Source organism: Equus przewalskii, chromosome 16 (genome assembly GCF_037783145.1).
Source record: "Equus przewalskii isolate Varuska chromosome 16, EquPr2, whole genome shotgun sequence".
Classification (NCBI taxonomy): domain Eukaryota; kingdom Metazoa; phylum Chordata; class Mammalia; order Perissodactyla; family Equidae; genus Equus; species Equus przewalskii.
Window position 1 is genome coordinate 40078188 of NC_091846.1, and position 25258 is coordinate 40103445.

Genomic DNA, 25258 nt, shown 5'->3' on the forward strand with positions numbered 1-25258 from the left:
TGTAGATTATATTCATGAATTTGTCCGGAGCAGCTCAGCTAATTAAAGCAATGCACTTAGGAAGCCAAGTCTACAGGTTCATTTCCTGTGGGGGCTTTTTACATCTTCAGAGTACACAACACATAATAGGGCCTTAATAAATGTTTGTTCATTAAATGAGGAAGTGAATAAATAATCCACGAGGTGAAGGGGAGTGTGTCTTTAAAGATATCACCACTCTCTAGGCTTTCAAGCATAACCAACAGGTTCAGAAATCCGTGCTTGAGCAAGGAGGGGAAATTTTGTAAAAAAGTGAGATAGATGAGCAAAGATCATCAACAGACAAGCAACCAAAGGGCATATTCTTCTAAGACAGTGTCAGTAATAACGTGTAGTGTAGTGAAAAGAGGCAATGCTTATGTTTTAAAATTCTCAATCCCCCTGTCAAAACTATAGATGTTTTATATAAATATAAAATAAATATAATTTTATATACCAGTAACCAAAAGCCTGTTTCTTTTCAAATATTTGATAAAATGACATGAATTAAATTTGAATTATTATATTCAATTAACAGTAAATTGAGATAGATATTTTGCTAGTCATTTTCTTATTTCCTTACTGTTACGTACCTCTGATAATGTTTACTGCATTTACACATTTTCCCATGGGATGTCGATTTTATGCAAGCTACACAAAACAGAATTAAAGCATTTTTCTTAGCAAGTTGCATAATATTTTTATGTAAACTCTAAAATATTTTCCTCTTGGTGGGTTTCATGAATAGTGTCTAAATATCTCCCTGGGATGAAAAATACATATATGTAATTTAACATATGTTCTTCATAGAAATGCAAAATTCAAGAAATAATGCAGAAGAACAAAACATTCTTAATTATCTCAAAGAAAAAATAGCTTTAATTTTTAGATTGTTTCCTTTCTGACTTTTCTCTATGCATTATATTTTTTACCAAGGAATATTATATATATGTATACATATACACTTTTGTATCCCACTTCTTTACGTTCTAGCATAAATAGATTTTTATTAACACTGTTTGAATGGTTACATATAGTCTATATATTCATTTAAATGAAAAGCACTTATTGAAAGCTTAGACATGAATCTAAGTGTAGAGATTATAAAGGTAAATAAAACAGACAAACTCTCCAACTTCATTTTCACTAACTAGTTCCCTCATTTTGGAAAATACTTTGAATGACAACTAATCAAAAGGAACATTAAGAAAAAAAAGCATTATGTTTGCATTTGAAGGTTTGGAGACAAAAAACCCAGTATTTTTCATACCAAAGCTTTTCACATAATTTTAATGTAAATATTAGTTTACTTTAACTTCATTTTACTTGGATGACAAAATTTTACTTTTAAGGAAGCCCATTTCTTAAATCTAATTAAACAAATAAAACTCCAACCACAAACAAACCCCAGCAGAGACTTGATTCTTAAGTATCACCAACTTGTTTTAAATTCTTACTTTTTTTAAATAAATAATGAGAAACAGTGGTGCCCTGTGGCTTCCTGTCTAAAGCGTTTTTATGTTCATCTATCAGCCAGACTGTCGTTGTCCTACATCTGTTACATTGCAGCAACGTTATTCATTATAATTCCTTGTTTGTTCAACCAAAAGGCTCTTTGGGTTTGGTTTTACCCCACAAATTAACAGATGAACTGTGTTATCTATGCACAGAAGTTATTTTTACGCTTTACTTGTGAAACTTAACCGCTTGCATGTGCAAAAGCAAACAAACTGTTGCATTCTGCCTCGGCGCCATAAAAAACTTGGACCATCTGTGGCTCTTCCCTTTCTTGGTCAATTATAGATGAACAGAGTCCTGAGATGCTGAAGAGATAATCCATCAAACACAACCAAGGGCACGAGGCTTTCTTAAAGTCACTTCTCACTCAAGGTGGCAACTGCTATCGTTTGACCACGCATCCTGGTTCATTTCCTTGGGCATGAAATGCCACTAGTGGAAAAGGCATTAGCCTCCTGAGGGACTCAGTATGGTCATTTCTGTTTCTTAATTAGAAGAAGCTGAGAGTTAACATAAAAAAAGTGCCATGTTACACAGCAAAGATTTTATGATTTCTCATGGAGGGTCGTTTCCATAACTCTGTGATTTCATTTAAAGGAGCCTCGACACCAGGAAATTAAATTGCACTGACCACTATGGTAAACTAAGCAGAAGAAACTGGCTTTTAAATATAATTTGTTTTATGCTGTTAACAATATCTGGCTTTATTGTATTTTTACCGTATTTTTATACTTACCATACCAAAATATCTTACCATGTTATGCTTTTACCGTTATAGAAAACATGTGGCTGCGCAGTTTTGAAGTTGTAAAATATTTCTTTGGAAAGAGATTTTTCATAAATCACCTATGACAGAGAAGGAAGAATGGCTGTATTTCTTGTTTGTCACTTTGTTCCCAATATATGGGAATCTGGTACAAAGATATTTGCTAAATAAATGAAAGAAAAAATGAATAAGTAGATTCAAGCAAAGAGTCTTGTACATGTTGAAGAGACAGTACAAAAAAGATTGCCTCTGAATCTCCTATATTTGAATCATTCTATATATACATATACATGATATTCTGGTTGGAATATAGCGTTGTTTCGTATTTTGATTTACATTTATTAGTGGAATTTTACTATTATTTTTAACTATTTTGGATTATTAGCTTTGATTTTCTCTTTAATCTGTAAGTTATTTAAAAGACTACTGCTGTCAATATTATTTTTAATTTCTAGATTATTTTCATGTTTGTTTATAACTGATTTTAATGTTTTTTTCTCATTTTATTTACTATGTTCATAAAATGATTATGGTATTAATTTTCCTTTTAAAATGGATGGAAATTTGTTTTTGGTGTAACATATGGTCATGTTCGGTAAATCTTCCTTGTGTTCCTAAAAAGGATTATTCCAGTATAAAATAAAATTCAAAATTTACCTATTAGATCAACACCTATAATTATTTTATTCAGATCCTTTATATTTTATTAACTTCTTTTCTACTAAAACAATGTGTGAGAGGCGTGAGCGAAAATATATACTAATACTGAATTTCATTTGGTGTCAACTTTCTGCAGATTTTTCCTGATGTATTTTCATATTATGATATTTGGCTTTTAAACTTTTATGAAGTCAAATCATCCTTGTGGACTGTACTTTTTATTCCCTCCTAAGTTTTGTTTAACACTTGTTGCCTTGATTTAAACTTGTCTGGTGTTTATATGAAAAAAACTAACTTCTTTTTTTAGTGTCATACTGCTCTTTTCATCCATCCTGTAATTTTAAACCTCCAAATCACTATTTTATATCAATATCTTGCACATATGCAAAGGTGCCTCTCTTTTGTTGATCCAATAGGTGTTTATCCCATCTACATTTGTATGCAAATTTCTTTCCTTAAATTCTGCTTATTTTATTTTTATGTGAATTCTTGCTTTAGATGCTTTTATGTTTGCTGTCTTACATGGTCTGGGTTTTGTTTCCTTACTATTTTTTATTTTTCAGTGTTTTATCCTTCCACTTCCTTTAGCAGTTACCTTTCTGCCTTTATAAAATATACTTATAGAACACTTATTCATCTGTTAATTTTTAAAGATTACTAAAATCCTATTATGAATTATTAGGGAATTAAATTTTTTCTTTCTCCCATTTATCTCATTCTTTACGCTTTCCATATTACTATTATTCTTGTAATTATTCAAAATTTAGGGATATGTTTTTCAATTTGGTTCTGGAATCATAATTCCCATGACTAAATTTACATGCATCAAATTATTTAAATATATCAATATTTACAGCCAGTACCTTCCCTACAATGTTAAATGAAGCCTTTGAGGAAAATCCTAAATTTAGCATCTGACCTCATTTAAGCAGGGTATCATTATTTTTACTTATTAAGTAAACAGATAATCCTAATTGACTAGGGTCATAGTTCTTCAGCAATCCCTGCTAAGGCTGTTCTATTTTATGAAAAAGTAGGATAAGTATTAATACTGAAGGAGAGTCATCTCTATCTAAATCTCATTTTCTTAGAAATTTTGCTAGCTAGTTCTTCTTTGATAGGAATTTCATTATAGATAGATGAAGAAAACATTTTATTTTTCAAGAATCATTTTGCTGAGAATAGAATTCTAGGCTTCCACATTTATTTATTTATTTTATTTCTTTCTGTCAGCACTTTAAATATATCATCTGCTGTCTCTTGGTCTGTATAATTTCTTAGAAGTCTACTGTTACTCTTACCTTGTTCCTCTATACCAAGAATCAGTAAACTCTATGTAAAGGGTTAGATAGTAAATATTTGAGGCATTGTGGCTCTCATACAGTGTAACATGTTTTCTTCTTCTTTTTTTTTTTTACAATCATTTAAAATGTAAAAACAATTCTTGACTCACAAGCCGTATATAAAAAGGCCATAGACTTGATTTGTCAACCTCTGCTTTATACGCAATGTGTCTTTTCTTCTGGTTAAGACCTTGTCTTTATCACTTGATTTCTGAAATTTGATTATGATGTGCCTTGGTGTGGTGGTCTGATATTTTTTTTTGCTTAGAGATTTATTAAGATTCTAGGATCTGTGAATTTTATGTTATTGGGTGTTATTTCCTTAAAGACTATTAGATTTTGTTCTGGTGGTCAGTTAAATAACTTCTAGATCAGTTAGAACCTCTTGGAGTTTGCTTTGAAGCTTTGTTATAGCAAGTCCAGGGCAGCCTTTAATTTGGAACTAATTTATTCTACTTCTAAAGTGTGACTTTTTTAAGGACTCTATCCAATGGCTCTTTTATTGTGAGGTCTTTCCACTCTGCTTGGTGGTAATACAAGCCATTACTAGCACTGTGTAAGTTTCCAGAAATATTTGACCTACTGCTTTTCTGTGTTTCTTTCTCCACTGTCAGGAGATTTCACCTCACGCACGTGCACAAAGTATTCAACCAAAGATGTGAGGGACCCCTCCGCAAATCTCCAGGACTCTGTCTATCTGCAGTGCCCTCCTCTCTGGCTCTCTGCTTTGAACAGCCGTGTGTCTCACCCACTCTCCCTAAACTCTGACATCTGACTCTTAAACTCTAAGACTTCCCTTTTTTCTCTTTACATTGTAGCTTAAACATCTTCCAGGCAGGAGTCTGGGTAAAATGTGAGGCTTAGCACATTTGTTTCCCTTCTCTGGGAAATAATTGTGTATTGACTCTTGTCTAATGTTTAAAGGTATTGTTTCATGTATAAGTCCCAGCTTCTTAGTTATTCATAGCAGAATAACAATCTCCATACAATTATGGATAGAAGCAGTAGTTCCCAACAGACACATTTTATAAGATATAAACAAAGAGATAGAAGGCAAACCCCAAAATTTCTCAAAAGTGCCGTATTGTAAAGAAAAATAGATAAAGCTCAAAGATTATTCCCTGGATTTGTTAACCTTGAGAAAGGCAGTGTCAGGAGAGTGGAAAGAGCTAAAGAGAGAATGCAGTGTGTGAAGAGATGAATTGGAGTTGGGAAAAGAAGTCAGAATACAGACCAAACCTTGAAGAATTTTAACTGTGAAAGGAAAGCGAGATTGTGCAGTAGTAGAATGAGCTGAAAAATAAATAATAATGCTAATAGATGTGATAAATTGTATTATAATTAAAATAGGTTGGAAAGAATTACAGCATGGCTCAAGATGCCAGTTGGTAGAATAATTAATAACTCAATGTCACAGAAATGGAAGGAGGGTTTAACATTAAACCAGCAGATATATACATATATTTTTGGAAGAGAAGAATAGATGTAAATTGAGAATATTTTTTTATTTAATAAATTTTATTTCGCTTGTGAAATCGATGTGCAAGAAAGAAAATATTGATGGGAATCAATGTTTTGAGAATATTTGAGAAATTTTGAGATTTTGTTTAAATTATAGAGGGTTTGCAAGGCATTTTGAATGATCAGTTGACAAAAGAGACCATTAAATTCCATGACATTTATATCATTTTTTTTCAACCTTATTTGACATTTCCCATTTAGAAGCAGAGAAAGAAAATTACCAGATTCATCCTTGTTGGAGGTTTCTTACCCAGGTTGGATGGAACTGATAGTACAACAAAGCAAGGGAGTTGGATACATTGGGAAGGGAGCTGTGTAAGGTGTGTTTTAAGTATTCAGGATAGAAAATACAGAGAAGACAGCAGGTTATTGATTGAAGAAAACAGTGGTGAACAATTAATTGGATGTTCTATTTCATTCATTATATTCATTCATGTGTGGATTCCAGAATCACTATAGGTATCATGATAATAAAGGAGTATTGTATAAATTAAACTTTAAACCAATGTAAAAGAGGCTGGAGAAGGTAATGTCTGGAAGAGATTATTGAAGGATAAAAGGAAGGCACTACCTATTCCTTCTGAGGGGCAGATGCTGATGGACAACCTAGAACTTGCAGGGAAATCAGAGAAGCCAAGCATGTCTAGCCACTAAATTTGAACCATGAAGAGGAGTTCATGGGAAAGCCATTGAGAAGCCATTTCTGGGGTTACCATGCCATCAATTTTCCTGCTTTTCCTGTTACAGTTTTAGCACTGTAAGTCCCATCTCCAAGGAGCCTCCTCACTTCCAGGAACACTGTTATGATTAGTCACCTTTCTACTGCCTCTGTGTAGTTATTGCTCTTTGATGGCGAGCCTGGAGCAGCTGTTGATCATCAGAGCGAGAAGACAAACTAGTGAAAGACATAGACAAGACCAAGGAAAACTTAGGCTCATCTATTCTGTCTTTCCATCCACACATCTGATGGCAGTGATCTTCTGAGAGTATGTTCTACAGCTTCACATTTACCTTCCAAATCCCACTCAAGTTTTTCCTCATGTCAACTGTAACTCAGTACCATACAGGGAAGGAAATTCTGGGAAATCTAGTTGCCAGCTCAACCACATTGACATTGCACAGTCCAGCATACCTAAGACGAAATACATGGATAGATAGGAGCAAATGAGTGTTAAGGATATAAGAAAAGTGACTTATATGTTAGTGTTAGAGATTACTGTTTCACAATTTCAGAAGTACAATGATTAGGGATGGTAAAAGATGTCGGCACATGACAGGGAATTGGGAAGCTAATGTGTATCTGAGCTAAAGTGTTGGGGATTGAGAAGGTCAAGGTAATGGCAGGCAGAATTCATTCATATGATTGCTAATTCCATCTTGAGACAAAATATTGTGAGCAAATGAGGGCTAATTACACATTGGATAGAAAACAGTGATTAGGAGGGGTAAAGAGTGACGTAACATGATGGAGAGACAATGGGGATGCAGGGGACTAGAGATCCCTCTTCTCTAACTTCAAAAGAATGAACATCCTCCCTTTGAGAGGGGTGGTGGTCTCAGCATGGGCCTGGTTCTTAGAAAAATAGTTTAAGAAAATTTTTAGTGAGAGTTTGAATCTGTAAGCACAGTTCTTTGTCATGAAACAGGTGCATACATAATAGAAAAACTTGGATGGAAGCCTGCCATGAGATGTTGGGTCAGGGCCAGAAGTGATAAAACGCTAGGGACATTTGGGCATATGAGAACAGAATTGATTATATAAATTCATGAATATGGTAGATACTTAATAAATATTGAAACCCTGAAACCCAAGACCTCAACTTGTAATTTGGAGATTTAAAATATAAATATTTTATGAAGACAAAGTAGATATTTTAGTCAATCTCAAAAGTACAAGAAAGAGTACAATGGAGGCATACTGTTGACACTATAAACCTTGCTGTTCACGTTTTCCTTTAAGTTAGTAGGTAGAATCCTATACTCATTAATAGTCTTTTCTTTACATCAAACACTAGTGTATAACGTATCATATAATAATGAGCTTGTGTGACAGTATCCTTCTTTAACTAGAAATAGTAACAAGCTCTTGAACAATACTAATTTTGTTTCTCTGGAGAGGAAGTCGGATAAAATGATATAGTATAACATAGTAAAATTGGCATCACTCAGTATCAATGATGTGATTTGGGGGAAAAAATCAATTTAAGTCTATGAGTTTTTAAAACCTGGATAAATTACTGCAAGAGTCTTTATCATTGGCCTTGGAGAGAAAACTAATGAAAGCTGCATTATCCAGCTTTGCCTTTCCTTACTTTAATAAGAGGTAAAATGATAAAGAAATAGTTATGTGAAAAGCCAATGGCAAGCAAATTAATATAATCTCCCTCTAGTTATCAACTGTCAGATTTCCTGAAAACTTGTGATAATAGGATCAGTTTTAGCTATTCATTCTAATAAGGATAACAATGCGGCTTAAGAGATGTAAAAAGTGAAACTATGGAATCAAAAAATAATTATCATGTTTAAAATAGACTTCAGGAGAAAAAAATTCTTAATCAACGCTATATATACAAAAACGTAAGTGATTGTTACACATACACATTCGAAGATGTCTAATAAAAGCATATTAATAGAAAAGTTTCACTACACTTGGATAAAAACTTAATCCCTAGAGAGGTTGCTATAGATATTCTTTATTAGGCTCAAAGTAGCCATATACTTCAATCGTTTCAAAATTAATAGTAGCTGAGGGTCATATAGCCTTGATGTCCTTATTATTCTTGTTATTCAAATTATTTCCTGTTCTTCTTTTGACAGATTCTTAGTTTTGTTCTTACTACTCTATTTACTCTAAAAAGAAGACATCTTAGCTGGTTAAAAATTAGTATTTGTTATCACTTTACTATTTCTCCAACATTATCACGTTCTTTAATTCTACATTTATGTTAAATCCAACATAACGTTACTAATTTTGTTAATAGGTTGAATTTTTAACAGTCAGTGTTTATTCGTATTTACACTCATATTTGCCTTTTCGTTTGTTGTTTAGTCGTTCCTTCCTGCGTTACCGTACTTTGATCTGGGATTATTTTCTTTCTTCCTGAGGAACTCTCCCTAGACTTGTTTTTAGCGAAGGACTACTGGTGTTGAAGGCTTTTAGTTTTTGTTTGGCTGAGCATGCATTTATTTCGACTTCATTTTTGAAGGAAATTTTTTTCTGGGTATACAATTCTTTATATTACTTCAAAGATGCCATCCATTAATTTCAGTTTTCAACATTTCTGAAATGTAGTTTTCAATTTTATTTTTGTTCCTTTAAAGGTAACATGGTATTTTTTTCTTCCATTGCTTGGAAGATATTTCTCCTTGACTCTGGTTTTCTTTGTATTTATTCTGATTGATATTTGCACAGCTTCTTGAATCTGTGACTTGAGTTCATTTATGCATTTTGGAAAACTTTCATCTACCGCCTTCTCAAATACTGCTTCAGACTCATTCTTTTTTTTTTTTGTTTTCTCTTCTGAGACTTCTTGTAATAATAGCAAATACTTCTTTACTCTGCCCCTCATATCACTATCTCACATTCTTTTGTTTTCTCTTGGTACTTGTATCCTTTTCTTATCTGTGGTTATGAGTGCCTAGAAAAATATCTGGATATTTTTGAATATAGAATTATCTGGATAATTTCTGTTTTTTAAGTTTATTTATATTCTGTTCTACTACAACTAATTTGCTTTTATCTATTGAGCACTTTCTTTTGGTTGTTGTATTTTCTGGTTCTATGATGTGCATTTGGATTTGGTTTTGCATATTTCCATGATCGGATGCTATAATCCATCTTTGTTTCTATTTTTACATGCTATTGTCTATTTTTATGAGCATGTTAACCACAACCACTTTAAAGATGTGTCTAAAATTTCCAAAGTCTAGATCAACAGGGTAGTTTGGTTTGTTTGTTTGCTTTCTTTTGGCTTTAGGTCAGTTCTCTCATGCAAAGGATAAGGTATTTCCATCGAATGGCAGGTCTTATGAACAAAATTCTGTAGAGTCCTTGAGTGATTTTTTTCTTTCTACATAGAGGATTTGCCTTATCTTCGCTAGGTAGATAGAGTGACTAATCACCTTAATTAAATCCAGACCTAAATGACTAAAAGTTGTATTAGACTTTGAATAAGCATCTACTCTCCTTGCGTCACTTCTGGTCCCAAAGTACAGCCTTTTAGTAGTTCCAACTGAGGCTGAGGCATTTGGCAACTCTGATACATATCCTGACTGCAATGGGATTCAGGTCTCTCAAGCATCTATTTCTTGTTTTTTCAGCCTAAAAAAATTTCTACAAGCCATCGTTTTCTCTATTTCTTAGTATCAGACCATTCCTCAGGCACTTTGCTGCAATCCTTAGCCTTTTGTTCTATTCTCAGAATTGGAAAGTGCCCTGAGGGTAACAGCTGCTGCAGAATGTCATACCCAGTTTCAGCACAACTCCTCTATTTTCCTAGAATTCTGTTCCCTCAAGTCCTGGTTGCCTTAGAAGATCTTCGATGCGTTCAAGTATATTTAATTCATTTGTTTATTATTTCTTCATGTTAACTGACTTCTCTTGCTATTCTTTTTAGGACAGTTGATTTGCTGCAAGATAATCCGTCTTTTCCAAAAGCAGAAATATAATGTTCTTGTAAATTGCTCAAGCCATTTAAGTTATAATTTAAGTATTCTTTTACGAATAAGTCTTTATTGTCAACTTTGAGCAAGAGATATTTAGATGTCTGTCTGCCATCAGAAATATATCTCAACTACTTTCAGTTGCAATTGACCAGGCAAAAATTTCAATCAAATTTGAGAAAATAACATAACTATACAAATTTTTCATTTTGCTCATCTCAAATGAGTTGCTGTGCTGAAAGAGTGTTCATCACATATTCCTGAATAATTTGCCTTTCTTTCTAAGTGATACATATTTTTCTGAGAATGAATGCACATATATATTTAAATAATTTAGTAAATAGCAAATAGTTACCGTCTAAAGAACTGCAATTTTGAAAGAGTTCTAAAGTCTATTTGGAAAACATGATTTGTCCTAGGTCTCTACCTCATATCATATCTAAAAATAAACAAGCTGTGCTTCATATCTGAAAGTAACAAAAATTAAATGAAAATACAGAGGGCATGAGATAACAGTTTAAGACTTACTGTGTGGAGGTCTTCCTAAGTAAGAAAGAAAATCCAGAAGCCATCACATACAGAAGTGAGAGATATAACTATACGATTACCCATATGCAAATCTTTTCCAACCCCTAGTGTCATAATTGCTTGATCTCTGAACCTCCAGGAATATTTTTTTTTCTTCACTGCTGTCTCTTGCTCCCAAAGTCAAATAAATTAAATTGTCAGCACCAAAGCAATAATTTCCAAAATCTTGAATCTTCCAGTCATCACTAGAAACACCCCTAAAATAATTCCTCAAATTCATTGTGACAGAAAACCTACTGATTCAACCTTGTTTTCACCATTTATACAACTCCAACTTTCTTGATGTTTCAAGAATAAAGTATCTCTGGGGGCTGGCTCCGTGGCCTAGTGGTTAAGTTTGCGTGCTCCTCTGCGGCAGCCCAGGGTTAGGACCCTGGACGCTGACATGGCACCGCTCGTCAGGCCATGTTGAGGTGGCATCCCACATCCCACAACTAGAACGACCTGCAACTAAGATATACAACTATGTATCGGGGAGGGGGCGGGGGAGGTTGGGAAATAAAGCAGAAAAAACAAAGAAGATTGGCAACAGTTGTTAGCCCAGGTGCCAATCCTTAAAAAAAAAAAACAGGAAGATTGGCAACAGTTGTTAGCCTAGATGCCCATCTTTAAAAAAAAAAAAAAGAATAAAGTATCTCCTCTAACCTTTTTAAATACTTCCCTGTAAATAGCCTCAATACCTTTGTGCCACATTACTCTACAATAATCAACTGACAGAAGTACGACTATGAATGTTTTCTCTGTGTCTGCACCAAGCATACCTAATAGAGAAAATTGCATACTTTATACATGGAATTTATGTTAAATTTGTAAACCCACAGCTCGAATGAGCCCTCAATATTGCCTAGTGTTAAAATCTCCCAATAAGTTCTTAAAAATTATATGTCTGCCTCAGTCAAAATTCTGCAGAGAAACCAAAAAATAGGATACATGTAGAGACAGAGAAAAAAGAGAGACAGAGAGAGAAATATTTATTCTTAGCAATTGGCTAATGCAATAGTGGGAGTAGGCAAATTTGAGGTTTGTAAGGCTGGCTGGCAGACCAGAAATTCCGGTGACGGTTGATGTTGCAACCTTGAATCTAAAATTCACAGGGCTGGCAATCAGGATGGAAATTCAAGTGGGATTTTTATGTTTCAGGCTTGATACACAATTCCTTCTTCGCAAAACCTCACTCTTTGCTCTTAAGACCTTCAACTGATTGAATGAGGCCCATCTACCTTATGGAGGATAATCTGTTTTACTTAAAGTTAACTGACTAAATATCAATCATATCTATCTACCGCCAGGGCAACATCTAAGCTGGTGTTTGACAAAAAAAACTGGGCACCATAGTCTAGCCTAGTTGACACAAAATTAAGCATCACAATGTGTCTACTCTCCCTCTCTCATTTACTTGCACACACTCACACACACACACACACATCATTTATGATCATTGCATGCCTTCTCCTATCATACATATATATGCTATACGTGATACATGTATAAAATCTAGAGGGATATATTGAATTGTAATTGGTATATTTTAGTGAGAAAGAGAGAGAGAGTTGGGCATATGCATGAAACCAAAGATTATCCAATAACTGAAACATATTCCTAAATTGGGAGCAATACATATTTAATTTACTATATGATATTTAATTTTCTGTATGGTGCATGACATGTAATCTATAACATGCAATAATGTACAACATAATATATAACAGTATAATGTGATACAGTATAATATATATTTTATAACTGTATGTTACGTATTATTTTCTTTTCCAAACAGTAATTAATAGATTTTACATTTTCCACCAAGATCACAAAAAAAGATATCTTTGAACACTAGGTAAAAAGTGATCCAAAATTTTCTCTTGAAAAACTTACTGAATTCAACAGCTAAAAGTAGTATGAATAAACAAGAATTACCAATGATTATTTTCCTGTAAAATATTTAAATGCATTCTAGAATAACAATCATTAAAAGATGATGATGCAATGGAATAAAAATGTTTGAAGAGAAAAAATTACTAAGCTCAGTGCTGAAATTATAATTATGTTTGGAAAGCACAGAAATAAGGTACCTTTAATGAACTCCTACTATTTCTTTTTTTAAACTTTCTCTTTTGATTAGCTTTAAATTGGGGAAAATAAAAGAATTTTATTATGAAGTGGGTTAAATATAGACAAATTATTGTCAATGGGGTATGAGTCGAGGGTTGCTTCTTATGCCAATCTAGAGAGTCATACATCTTGAAAACTTTAAATGACACATTCGAACCCGAGTAACTTTTAATTGTTTGACAGATGTTTATATTTAGAATTGCTTTGTGTATATTCCCATTGATAATTTTAGATTAACAAGTGAACTACAACTACACTAGTTAAACCACATACACCTTGAAAATCACTCCTGAAATGAGCCACTATTACTTTTGGGTGTGTGTTTGGTTAAAAATCTTAGGTGGCTCACTTGTCTGTGGGCATGGAGATGCCTAGAAAGCATGGGTTCATGAGTAAAAGTAGGGAATCTAAGATGGAACAAGACTGGGGCAGCAAACAATGAACAGATACTTGCTCCTGAGAAGTAAAGGAAGAAACAGATACATTTCACTTGGTTTTATAGGCTTATGTCACTTTGCAATCACATTGAAAAGAATATCTAATACTACATTTTACTATCATAGTAGTATGCATTATTATCTATGTTTGTACTGGTATGGGATTTTTGTTGTACAGTTATAAGATACAGATAGAATAAAAGCTTATAAAAACTGTGCCCGGTGACCTTTCCAGAAATAGGAAAACCTTTCTATATTTGAAGAATAGAGAAGCTGGTAAGATGAGGTTTTCACTCCCATTTTAAAGGGGATGATTACAGAAGCATAATATTGAGCTAGAACGAGGGAAATCAGACAGATTAATCTCATTACTAAAAAGTCAACAGGAAGGAATAAATTACATAAACAAAACATCTGGATTATTGAAGAGAAACTAATTAACATAGTAAGAAAAAATGTGCCTGCCCTCTGAATTAGGACAGCACATTATAAAGGGTATAATCAGAATACTGAAAATGATTGCCGACACACTCTCATAGCATACACATGTTCTCCCTAAGGAGACATATAATTACAACAAATTGTATTCTAAATATGTATCTGTAATTTGGAAGGCATGAGTTTTCTTGTGAATTCAAACATTTTTAAGTCACAGAAATGTGGCTTTTAAAAGCTTAACTTATTTGGGGAACTATAGTTTAATATTTCAATCATTGAATGAACAGCCAAGTAATTACTGAAATAAACTATTTAGCGTTCTTCTTGATAAAAGATATAAAGCACTATTTTATACTATAATAATATAAGCATTGAATTTGGAAGTATAAAAATTAGTCACATAATCAAATTACCTATCCACACTATGTTCTGAAGAGGCCCAAATACTCTCAGTTGCATTTTCCTCTTCGGTTCTTAAAGCTAAGAAGTGAAGACCACCAGGAACATATCTATGTTTAAATAAAATTAAGTTTATTAAGTTTGCTTTAGCAAGGAGATCATCCTCCAGAGGAACAGAGGATGTCACAAGAAAGTTGAAATAGAAAGACCTCTTGTAAGATTTAGGATTGTGGTCGAGGATTTTAAAGAAGGATTAAATAAAAGAGAGATTGTTATCAGTTAGACACTGACAAGAAATGAGGACAGTTCCGTGACTGGATTTCTAAATAAGTTTTATCTATAAAACAAGAGGCTAAAAGTGGACCTTAGCATCTTGGTTAGTCAGAAAAGGGAGATATTTAGTCATTTTTGTGGTTGCCAAGTGGCCTTCTGTCTGTCACACTCTGAGTATGATCCTAATATAGATTTTTCAAAGCTGCACAGTTTGGCTTCCAGCAATGCTATTGTTTGCTTTCTAAGATAAAATCCAAGCTACCAAAATTCTTCGTATCTCTGTGGCTAAATTTTTACCAAAATGAATTAAATAATAAAATGGCACCATAATTAATGTACACTTAAGCACAACAAAAAAATTCACTCTTCTATACTGTATTCTAGAAGCTATTTTCCTTTCAATTTATATGTAAAATCTACTTAAAAGTTATGTTTGTGAAAGTTATGTTTGTGAATGGTGTGATGTAGGTGTCAGTTTCCCCTCACGGCTCTCCAATTCTTGCAGGACCATTACTGAAGGCCCTTCTCTGCATTGCCAATTTTCTTGCAGATCAAGCGCCCACGTGTGCTTCTGTCTGTTTCCAGGCTCTCTATCTCACTGATCTCTTTGTCTATCCTCTTGCAAATACCACACTGTCTTAATTAATATGGCTTTAATATAATTCTTGCTGACTGCCTTGTATTTCTGTAAATGTATCCTGGCTATTTTGCTGTTAACATTTACATAAATATTAGAATCAGTTTTTCAAATTCTACTAAATTTAATTAAGAATATATTGATTCTATAGATTAATGTGAGCTATCTCTACATTATTAATTCATTTAATTAATAAACATATATCAATAATAGCTAAAAGTTTTCTGTATTGGTATAACTCAGTTATAGTTGATAACTTGTTTTGCACATCTTTTGTCAGATTTATTTCTAAATATTTATATTTTCATGTCACCACTCAGTGATATAATAAAACAGGACATCGAAGTAAACACGACCACTATAAAGAAGTAATATAATACCAGTATATGGAACCACTAAAATATACTTTTTCGTTAGTTATCTCATACCTTATCCCTATATTAACTAATGTCCTCACTTTCATTTATAATTATTTGATGCTTTTTATACTTCTACCAAAAGCACACATTTCTAAACGCAACAGTTTAGTTTATCCTGTACTTTGCAATTTCTATAAATGAAAATATATAATGTGAAGTATTGTGCTCAATATTATGTTGAGTCTCATCTATGCTTTTGTGTGTTCTATAGTTTTTTTTCATTTTCACCGCTGTTTAGTTTGCAGTAGACAATTTGTCCATTTTGCTTTTGAGGCATATATGGATTATTTTCAGTTGGAGGATAATATAAATAATGCTGTAATTGACTTTATGTGTATTTCTTTGGGTACACATCTGCACACATATCTATTGAGTACACATGTAGGAGGGGAATTTTTCTGACGTAGCCTATGCCTATCTTCATTTAAAGCAGCTAACACCACTTAGCGTTTTTCACTGGTGTGCAATTTCCCACTCCTCTTCTAATGATGAGATTTCCAGTTTCTCCACAGCTTCATCAACTCTAGATCTTGCAGTTGTGGGGGAGGGGAGTTTCCTTGTTGACTGCGAAGATTAAGAATATAATCATTGGGCTATCTTCTTTAGCAGAGTATCTTTTCAAATTGATTGTCCAGGGTTTCATTTTATTGTAATTCATTTATTTGATTGTAATTAATTTAGCACTTTTAACATATTATCTTCAGGATACCAGCCATTATGATTTGTTTGTGTTGCAAACATCTTTTTCCACTGTTGTTTTTCTTTCTACTCTCTTAATAGTGAGTTATGGAGGCATGAAGTTCTGTTTAAATTAGTCAATCTATCAATCATTTATAATTAGCATTTTTATTTTAGCTCATCTTTTAAGAGATAATACAAATATTCTAGTATATCATACACTAAAAGCTTTATTGTTTTGTCTTTTAGGTTTAGGCTTACAATCTAACAGGATTACATTTTTTTATGGTATGAAGTAGAGACTAACTGTCTTTATTTTCCATGTGACTATCAATTGACCCACAGTGTTTTGTGGGTTTTTTTGGTGACGAAGATTGGCCCTGAGCTAACATCTGGTGCCAATCTTTCTCTTTTTGCTTCAGGAAGATAGTCTCTGAGCTAACAACTGTGGCGATCTTCCTCTGTTTTGTTATGTGGGATGCTGCTGTAGCATGACTTGATGAGCGGTGTGTATGACCACAGCCAGGATCTGGGTCCACGAACCCTGGGCCACTGAAGCAGAGAGCGTGAACTTAACCACTATGTCACCGGGCTGGCCCCAGACCCACACTGTGTTTTGAAGACAATGTCTTTAACCACTCTTCTCGAATTCATATTTGAGTTTATTTTTTCATAAATCAGATAAGCAATCATCTATTTTTGGACTGTACTCTATCCTATAATGATTTTTCTGCCTATCCTTGCACCAGGACTATACTGTCTTGCTTGGCAACACTTTATAAGAAGTTTGAATATTTAGTTACATTGATAGTTCCATCTTGTTCTACACAATTGTGTGGGCTGTTCTTTATCCTTTGCATTTACACATAATTTGTAGAATGAGTTGCCATTTTAACACATACAAACACATGAAAAGACTTCTATGAATATCGTTGCACTTCTTTGATTTTGTAAATCTGTCTAGGACAAATGAAAACCTTACATTTTTAAGTGCTCCAAACCATTGGCATGGTATACTCCTCCATTATTTCTATCTTCTTAGAGTTCATTTAATAATATTTTGCACATTTCTATGAAGGATCATACACATTTTGTTATTATATATTTGATATGTTTTAATGTTGTTTAAAATGGTGGCTTTTTAATATTAGTTTTCTAAATCTGTGTTGCTATTGTTTAAAATAAAAGTTAGCGCCTTCTTGAAACCGTTTTAGCTTTTTTCCACATGTGTATTATATATGCCTGCAATCAGCCATCCTGGACATTTCCTCATGAATATGGCAATGGAAAACAGTGAAATGACAAATGGACCAATTAACAAGTGCTTTTCAGGTCTCTGATTATGCTATTGTTGACAAGTTCCCATTGGGCAAAGCAAATCGCAAAAAAGAGCCCTCCCCCTTTCTAAGCCAAACTCTTTGTAAGTATCAATGCGTCAGCGAAATTCATCTACCTCAATTCACCTTCTGGTGCCAATTACTTATATCCCTCCCATATGTAATATATGTTAAACCTATCCAAAGACCACAAAAGTCTCCTCAAATCATAGCACTGAACTTGGAGCCCAAAATCTTGTAATTTACATTTGGGCCAGATGTATCACCATGTGTGTTGCTTCTCTTGATCTGGATACTTATGAATTTAAAAGACCAATTATCTGCTCCTCACACACCCAAAGTACAATGAGGACTAAGGGAGAGGATAATTTATAAGCACTCCAGTTGAATAGGGGAAAAATGGGAGACAAGTACTGTCACTGGCCCAGAGCCATTCTCCAATCCAGCAGGCACATTTGGCAGGTACCCAAACTACAGGTGCAAGGGGTGTTTCTTAATTTGATTCAGTCTCCTGGATGTGGGCTCTCCAGTCTATTTTTCCGTGCAATGTCTGCTTCTGTTCTTTGGGAAATCCTTTTTTACCCTTCTTGGTCACTTCTGAATGAGGCATTGGGTTATATGCTCTTTGAGCAACATTCTCAGCCTATTTCCAGCCTCAAGAAATTTGGGGGCCTAAGGTATATTTCCATTTTGAAAGCGTTTGTCAGTTTCAATCTAAGGTGGAAACACATTTGCTAATCCAGTCCCCTTGAAAAGTGTTTCCTATAAATCTGAATTTATTCCATTCCATGTGTCAAAAGTCACAACCTTTTTTTTTGGTCAATCATGGTTGTCTTTATTATTAGGAACTTCTCTCTACACTTTGGACACTTTAAACCTGGAACTTCGGTGTTATGGACTAGGCTCCGTAGCAGACACCCTCATCTAAGGTCCAGATCACAAACTTTGAAACCTGCCTCTCTTTCTATATCTAACCATTGCTGCCCTGAGCTTGTGATGCTGCCGTGAGACAATGCCCTTCAGTCTCCTAGAAGCCTTTTTGCCTGAGAGGGCATACACACCACTTTAACTTTTCTAATGGTATTAACAAGGGAACCTATAGTCATGCTTTCAATGTGGTCTTTGCCCCTAGATTGTGTTTTGAGAAGACAATTTTGTTGAAAAAGACTAGAGGTAAAAAAGAAAGAGTTTTAGGGGCTGGCCCAGTGGCATAGTGATTAAGTTTGCATGCTCCACTTTGGCAGCCCAGGCTTCACAGTTTGGATCCTGGGCTCAGACCTACACAATGCTCATGAAGGCATGCTGTGGCAGCATCCTGTATACAAAACCAGGTTCAAGCTAACATCTTTGCCAATCTTCCTCACCAAAAAAAAAAAAAAGAGAGAGAGAGTTTTGAGCTCCCTCTATTTCTTCTAAGTTTTGCTTACAATCTCTCCCATTCTCTCCTTAGTTTTTCTCTTCTAGTATCTTATCATATTTTTCCATGAAATACAACATGAAGTAAATATGCTTTTTTTTGGCCTTGATTTGTTTTAGTATTTCAAAACTTTTAAAAATAGTCAAAGTTCACCTAAAATTAATGTTATGTTAGAATTTAATGATCTAATATTCTAATTCTCCTGATAATCTCAGCCTCATTTGTGGTTTCAGTCCACTCACTGTTTCTGTACCATCTCTGTCAAAGACAACAGGTCCATAGTTTGCTGCTTCTCAGGGAAAACAGTCAAAACCATCCAGAAACAACTTAATTCAGAAAAATTTTTCTTAGTCCATCTTTTAAATACTATGAGATTGAGAAATACTTGGTATTGATAATGGATTTATTGTTGGAAATGTGTTTTGTCTCGTATTCTTTTTGAAAAAGATAAAAGCACCTAAAAGCAATTTTTACTTAATTGGTAAGGTTTTCATAGTTAAAACGTTAAACTTTATTTTCCATTTGCTTTAAATAGTACTTTCTTTTGTACCTTTATGGATAATGTATGTTAGTACAAAAGATAGGATGACAGGAAATAGAAATATAAAAGCTGAAATATATTATTCTCCGCATGTACAATGTGTTTGGTTGATTGCATCTATTAAATTTCATCCTAGGATATTTGAAAATGCACAAAACATTATTTGCTTTTTAAATATTCCCATCAAAGATCCTGAGAAGAATAAATCTTTTACTAACGGATACCAAACTAAATATACTTATTATTTCACTATATTCCACTATAATAATGCTGCTAACATTTACTTTATGATTTCACCAGAAAAATATTAAAATACTTTGCAATTCTAAATACAGTATAAAAATGACATTGAAGTTCACATTATATAAGTTTCATAAGATTTGTGACATAGAAATTATCTGAAAAATGATTAGTATCTTTAAGAAAATTAATATGTGTTGGGTGTCAGAATTTACTCATAGAGAATTGGCTTATGACCAGAAGGATGTTCATGTCAAGTTTCTCTTCAATTTATTCTTTAATCCATCCTCTTCTCTGTGTCTCCATCTATAGCTTCTGAGCCCAAGTAACTGTGATTTCTCACCTAACCCATCGTAGTGCCTTGGTGACCAGTTTCCCTGAATCTCTTCTTAGTCTCTTCCAGTCGTTCTCTACATATGAAAGTGATATTTACAAACTGCAATTTTGCTCGTCTTATTGCCACTTTCCCAAATTTCACTTTAAGTGATTTATATATCACTCAAAATTAGGTTTGGCTAAATATACCATAGCAATAAGTATAGCAGTCTCTAAAATAAAATAGAGTATAATTTGTGCCCTCATAAAATAAATTTTGAAGTGAAAAGATCAAGGCTGATGTGTTAATTCCATAGGGTCATCAAGAAACCAGGTTCTTAATTTTCTACTCTACCATCTATCTTCAGTACTGAGTGACTATCTCATAATACAAAATAACTGCTGTAGCACCAGCAATTACATGCATATTCCAGGCAATTGGTAGAAGAAATTGTGTTCTTTATAGCTGAGTCCAGTTCTTTTAGATGGAATTTCTACATTTGCACAAATGCTTTGTCTTACTGGCATTGGCTAGAACTTAGTCATATGCTCACTTCATTCTACAAGTGGCTGACGTCTTTAATCTTTGTTACAAAGCTACAATGTGAGAAATGGTAGGCAATTAATGAGGATTGCCACAGTTTCCAATTTTTCTAGAATAAAATTAAGATCTCGACATGGCTTATGAAGCCCTGGATGTTCTAGATATCACCTCATCTCACACATCAGTCCTCCAGGAGCTTTCTGTGTTTAAGTTATGTTGGCCTTCCCCCAGATCTCAGAAATGGCACATTCATTCCTGACATCACATTTTTTCACATATTCCTTTAAAATACTTACATATATTTTTTCAAAATTTGCTACTCAATCTAAAGATCTCAGCGAAGCACATTGCTCAAGAGAGGGCTCCTCGATTCTTCCCCTGATACAGTTAATTCTCTCTGTTAATTATTTCCATTATACTACATAAATTTTCTTCATATCACTTATTATATTTTAATTATGCATACAAATTTTTTATGATTATGCAATCAAAAGGGTATTAATTGATTGGATGGAAGGCAGAGGAAATGAATGAAGAGAGCTTGATATAATACTAATAAAGTAAACTACGATCTTTTGGCAGATTATAGTTTTTAAGGTTAAATAGACCTGCTTTTCTAGATGAAGGACAAAGATTATTGTTATTTTACTCGCCTCAAATCCTTGTAGATTCAGGAAAACAAAAAGGATAAACCTTTACATAGTATGAAGGACACTTGACAAACACTTTAAAGCCTGAAACAAAATGAGGAAACATGTTGAAAGTAGAGGCAATATTCTTCCTTGAACACTGAGTAAGTTTATAGATTTTGGGAAAATAAGTAGCCACACACTTTAAAAGATGAGGAATAATCATAAAGAAAACAATCTTCATGTTTTTAATAATAAATTTTAAAAGTGCATATTGATAGAACAATTTTGAAATCTGAATTATAAAAAAGAAAAACACGAACATTTTAGAAAAATACTTATGGGTTAAGAAAATTACAGATAACATAATCTCTCTTTCAAAACTAAATTAAAATGAGGTAACTGTACTGATTAAGGCTCAAAATCAACAACAGTAACAACAAAAGAAACCTGGCATGGACAAATAGTATCCATGAGTAATAAATTCATCAAATGACAAAATAAGAAACTTGAATAAAATTTGATCAAACTAGCAAAAAATAAAGAAAAAACATGTAAAGTCAATAGTAAACCAAATTATATTAGAAACAAGGATACAATTTATAACTAGAAATGGAAGAAATGTGAGAGGGATAGGTTCTCCCATTAAAAGGCAGGGACAGATTGTGCTAATATGCAAAATTTGGTTACATAATTGTTACAAAAGAACTCAGAAATACAGATAGGTAAAAAAATGAACAAAGATTTACTAGAAAACGTAAGTTAGAAAAATGAAAAAACAAGCGTGGCAATATTAGATAAATAATTTATATTTTCAAGACAGAATTTGTTTACAAGAAATAAACATGATGAAGAGGCATGTAACATAAAAATAAGTGTATTATATGAAGATATATCAAATATAAAACTATATGCACTAACACATAGAAAGTAATTGAAGTGAAATTCCTTAGAAACGAACTTTTAAAATTATAAAATTATACGAAGATATTTAATCAAATTCACTTTCAGAAAGATGATAGAATAAAATTATAAGGAAATAAAAGATTTAATGCTTTGATTGATAAAGAGATTTAATAGATATTCAGAGAGTATACTATGTTGTAAACAGTACACACTTTTTATGTGTACATAGAACACAGAAAAATTGATCTTGGGGGCCAGCCTGGCAGCACAGTGGTTAAGTTCTCATGCCCTGCTTTGGTGGCCTGGGGTTTGGAGGTTCAGATCCCAGGCATGCACCTACTCACAGCACATCAAGCCCTGCTGTGGCGGCATCACACATACAAAAAGGAATAGAAGACGACTGGCACAGATGTTAGCTCAGTGACAATCTTCCTCAAGCAAAAAGAAGAAGACTGGCAATGGATGTTAGCTCAGGGCCAATCTTCCTCACCAAAAAATAGAGAAAAAAAATTGATCTTGTATACTGACATAGAGGAGACAACACATATAAGGAAGGTGCCTATTTTACAGGACACACCTGCTAATCTAACTCTATAATCCAACTACTAATATCTAATCCAACTGCTATATATAGTAGTATATGACACTACTATAAAGCAGACTCTGTTCTAGGCATTAAGCATGTTAAATATTAGTACTCAAAACACGTCTATGAGATATATACTGTCATTAAGACTTTTCATGGATTAAGGAGCTGAGAGAGGATAAGTAGCTTGCCTAATACGCTCAGTCTGCAGTGGTAAAACTGAGTTCACACAAACCTAGAAAGTCATACCTCAGAGAGTTTGCTTTTAACCACTTTGATAAACTGAATAGTAAGAGACTGGCCTATGTCTGCATGGCGTTTTCTTCCATAATTACCATAACCAATCACATCCTGTGTGTGAGCGTGTTCCTCCTCAATGAAACTCAGGTGCTCCCTTTCTTCCTGGGTGCACAGCTGGAATGCATAGCTTCAGCTTCATTTTTTTTTTTTTTAAGATTTTATTTTTTTCCTTTTTCTCCCCAAAGCCCCCCGGTACATAGTTGTATATTCTTCGTTGTGGTATGTGGGACGCTGCCTCATCGTGGTGTGATGAGCAGTGCCATGTCCGCGCCCAGGATTCGAACCAACGAAACACTGGGCCGCCTGCAGCGGAGCGCGCGAACTTAACCACTCGGCCACGGGGCCAGCCCCAGCTTCAGCTTCTTTTGCAGGAGCTGTGTCACTGTGCTTGAACTCTGGCTAATGGAATGTGAGTGAAAGTAGTTGTCAGTTTCAGGCCAGGCCTATAAACACCACTCACTTTGCCATTCACCTGCTGAGCGAGAGAGAACCCTGGGGATCTACAAGAGCTCACAGCCCCATATTGAAGGATTCTGGTCCCAGAATGATTGTATGGAGCGGAGCCCCAGGAGCACCTTTCACTTCTGAGTAAGAATTAAATTTTGTGTGTTAAGCCACTGAAATATGGGGGTATTGCTAATTGTGATAGCTATTATCTTATCATAATTAATCTTCCGTAAGTATTTTATTCTAATGAAAGCCCTTCATATGGAAGGATATTTCAAGAGTGGAAAAGAATATTCCCCTCAAACATCCCACAGCTTTTTCTAATGCAGTCCTATAGAACTCAGTAGTTCTGGACACGATCGACCAGCAATGCAGTCATCTTCCCCGGAGGAGTCCAGCAGTCTATGAGACAGTTCTTTGCATATGTTCGTGATCAAATTCTCTCAATATCATCCACTGCTCCTTTGTATTTTCTTCTAAAACCACACATGACCAGTGCAAGTGTTTCCAAAATTACACTGGAGTATTGTTAACTAGAATTTTTCTCAAAGTTATTATATGTCCAAAGTCAAAATTATATCTTTAAACTTCCCATCCAAATTTTTTCAAACTACATTGTCCAGTATAGTCTATTAAAGGATCTGCAAAACATCAAATTATAATGTTAAGATATTCCAATAATAAAATGTCAACCATAGGGTGTCATCTTATTTTAATTAAAAAACTCTAATCAAATTCCTGGGGAAAAGGAGTCTAAAAATTCAATTATCTTGAAGATAAAAATATAATACTGTCAAACAAGCAGCAATTAAAATATGAAATCAATGTTTAACCATATTTAAGTTAAAAAGATAAAGAAAATTGAGTCTATCGTAATTTCACCTTCTGCTTAGTCTTATCCTGAGGATTTCTTGTTGGCTAGGATGAATCAAGTCCCTTCAGAAGTTGCTTCTCAGGCTGTCTTCCCTGGGAATGGGTATGGTTCACTCGAAATCTTGGAAGTTGAATTAGTTTAGTTAAAAAAGTAAGTCTGATAAGTCATGTTTTATAGAGCTCAGAGAGTTAATAAGACACACACGATTTTCCCAGCTCTGGCACCACCCTCTGCCAAATATAGAAAATAAGTCAGTTTCTAACCCCTAGTGCAGTTATCCCAAGGAGAATCTTGCTGTCAAAAAAAATGTTAACCCAGGATTTCAGCCTAGTATTAACCCAGTAGATTGCAATGACCATAGCAGAGTCAGAATCTGAAATAAGAGGGCAGACCAAGAAAAAAACTTGAAGAAATAAGTCAGGATATGCCAGTGTGAATGCAAACTCAACTGGCAGAAATCTCCAAGAGATTAATTTCGACATTACACGTTTTTAAACAGTGGGATTAAGATGCTTCCCCTCTGCAAGCTCTCTCTTCCCTCAGAGACTAAAGTTAGAGATGTTGCCACCCTCCTCTCCCAAGCTTTATAAATGAACAATAGTGAGAGGTCCAGTCAATATATCTTATCTGTGTCGTTTTTATCTCCATCCAGT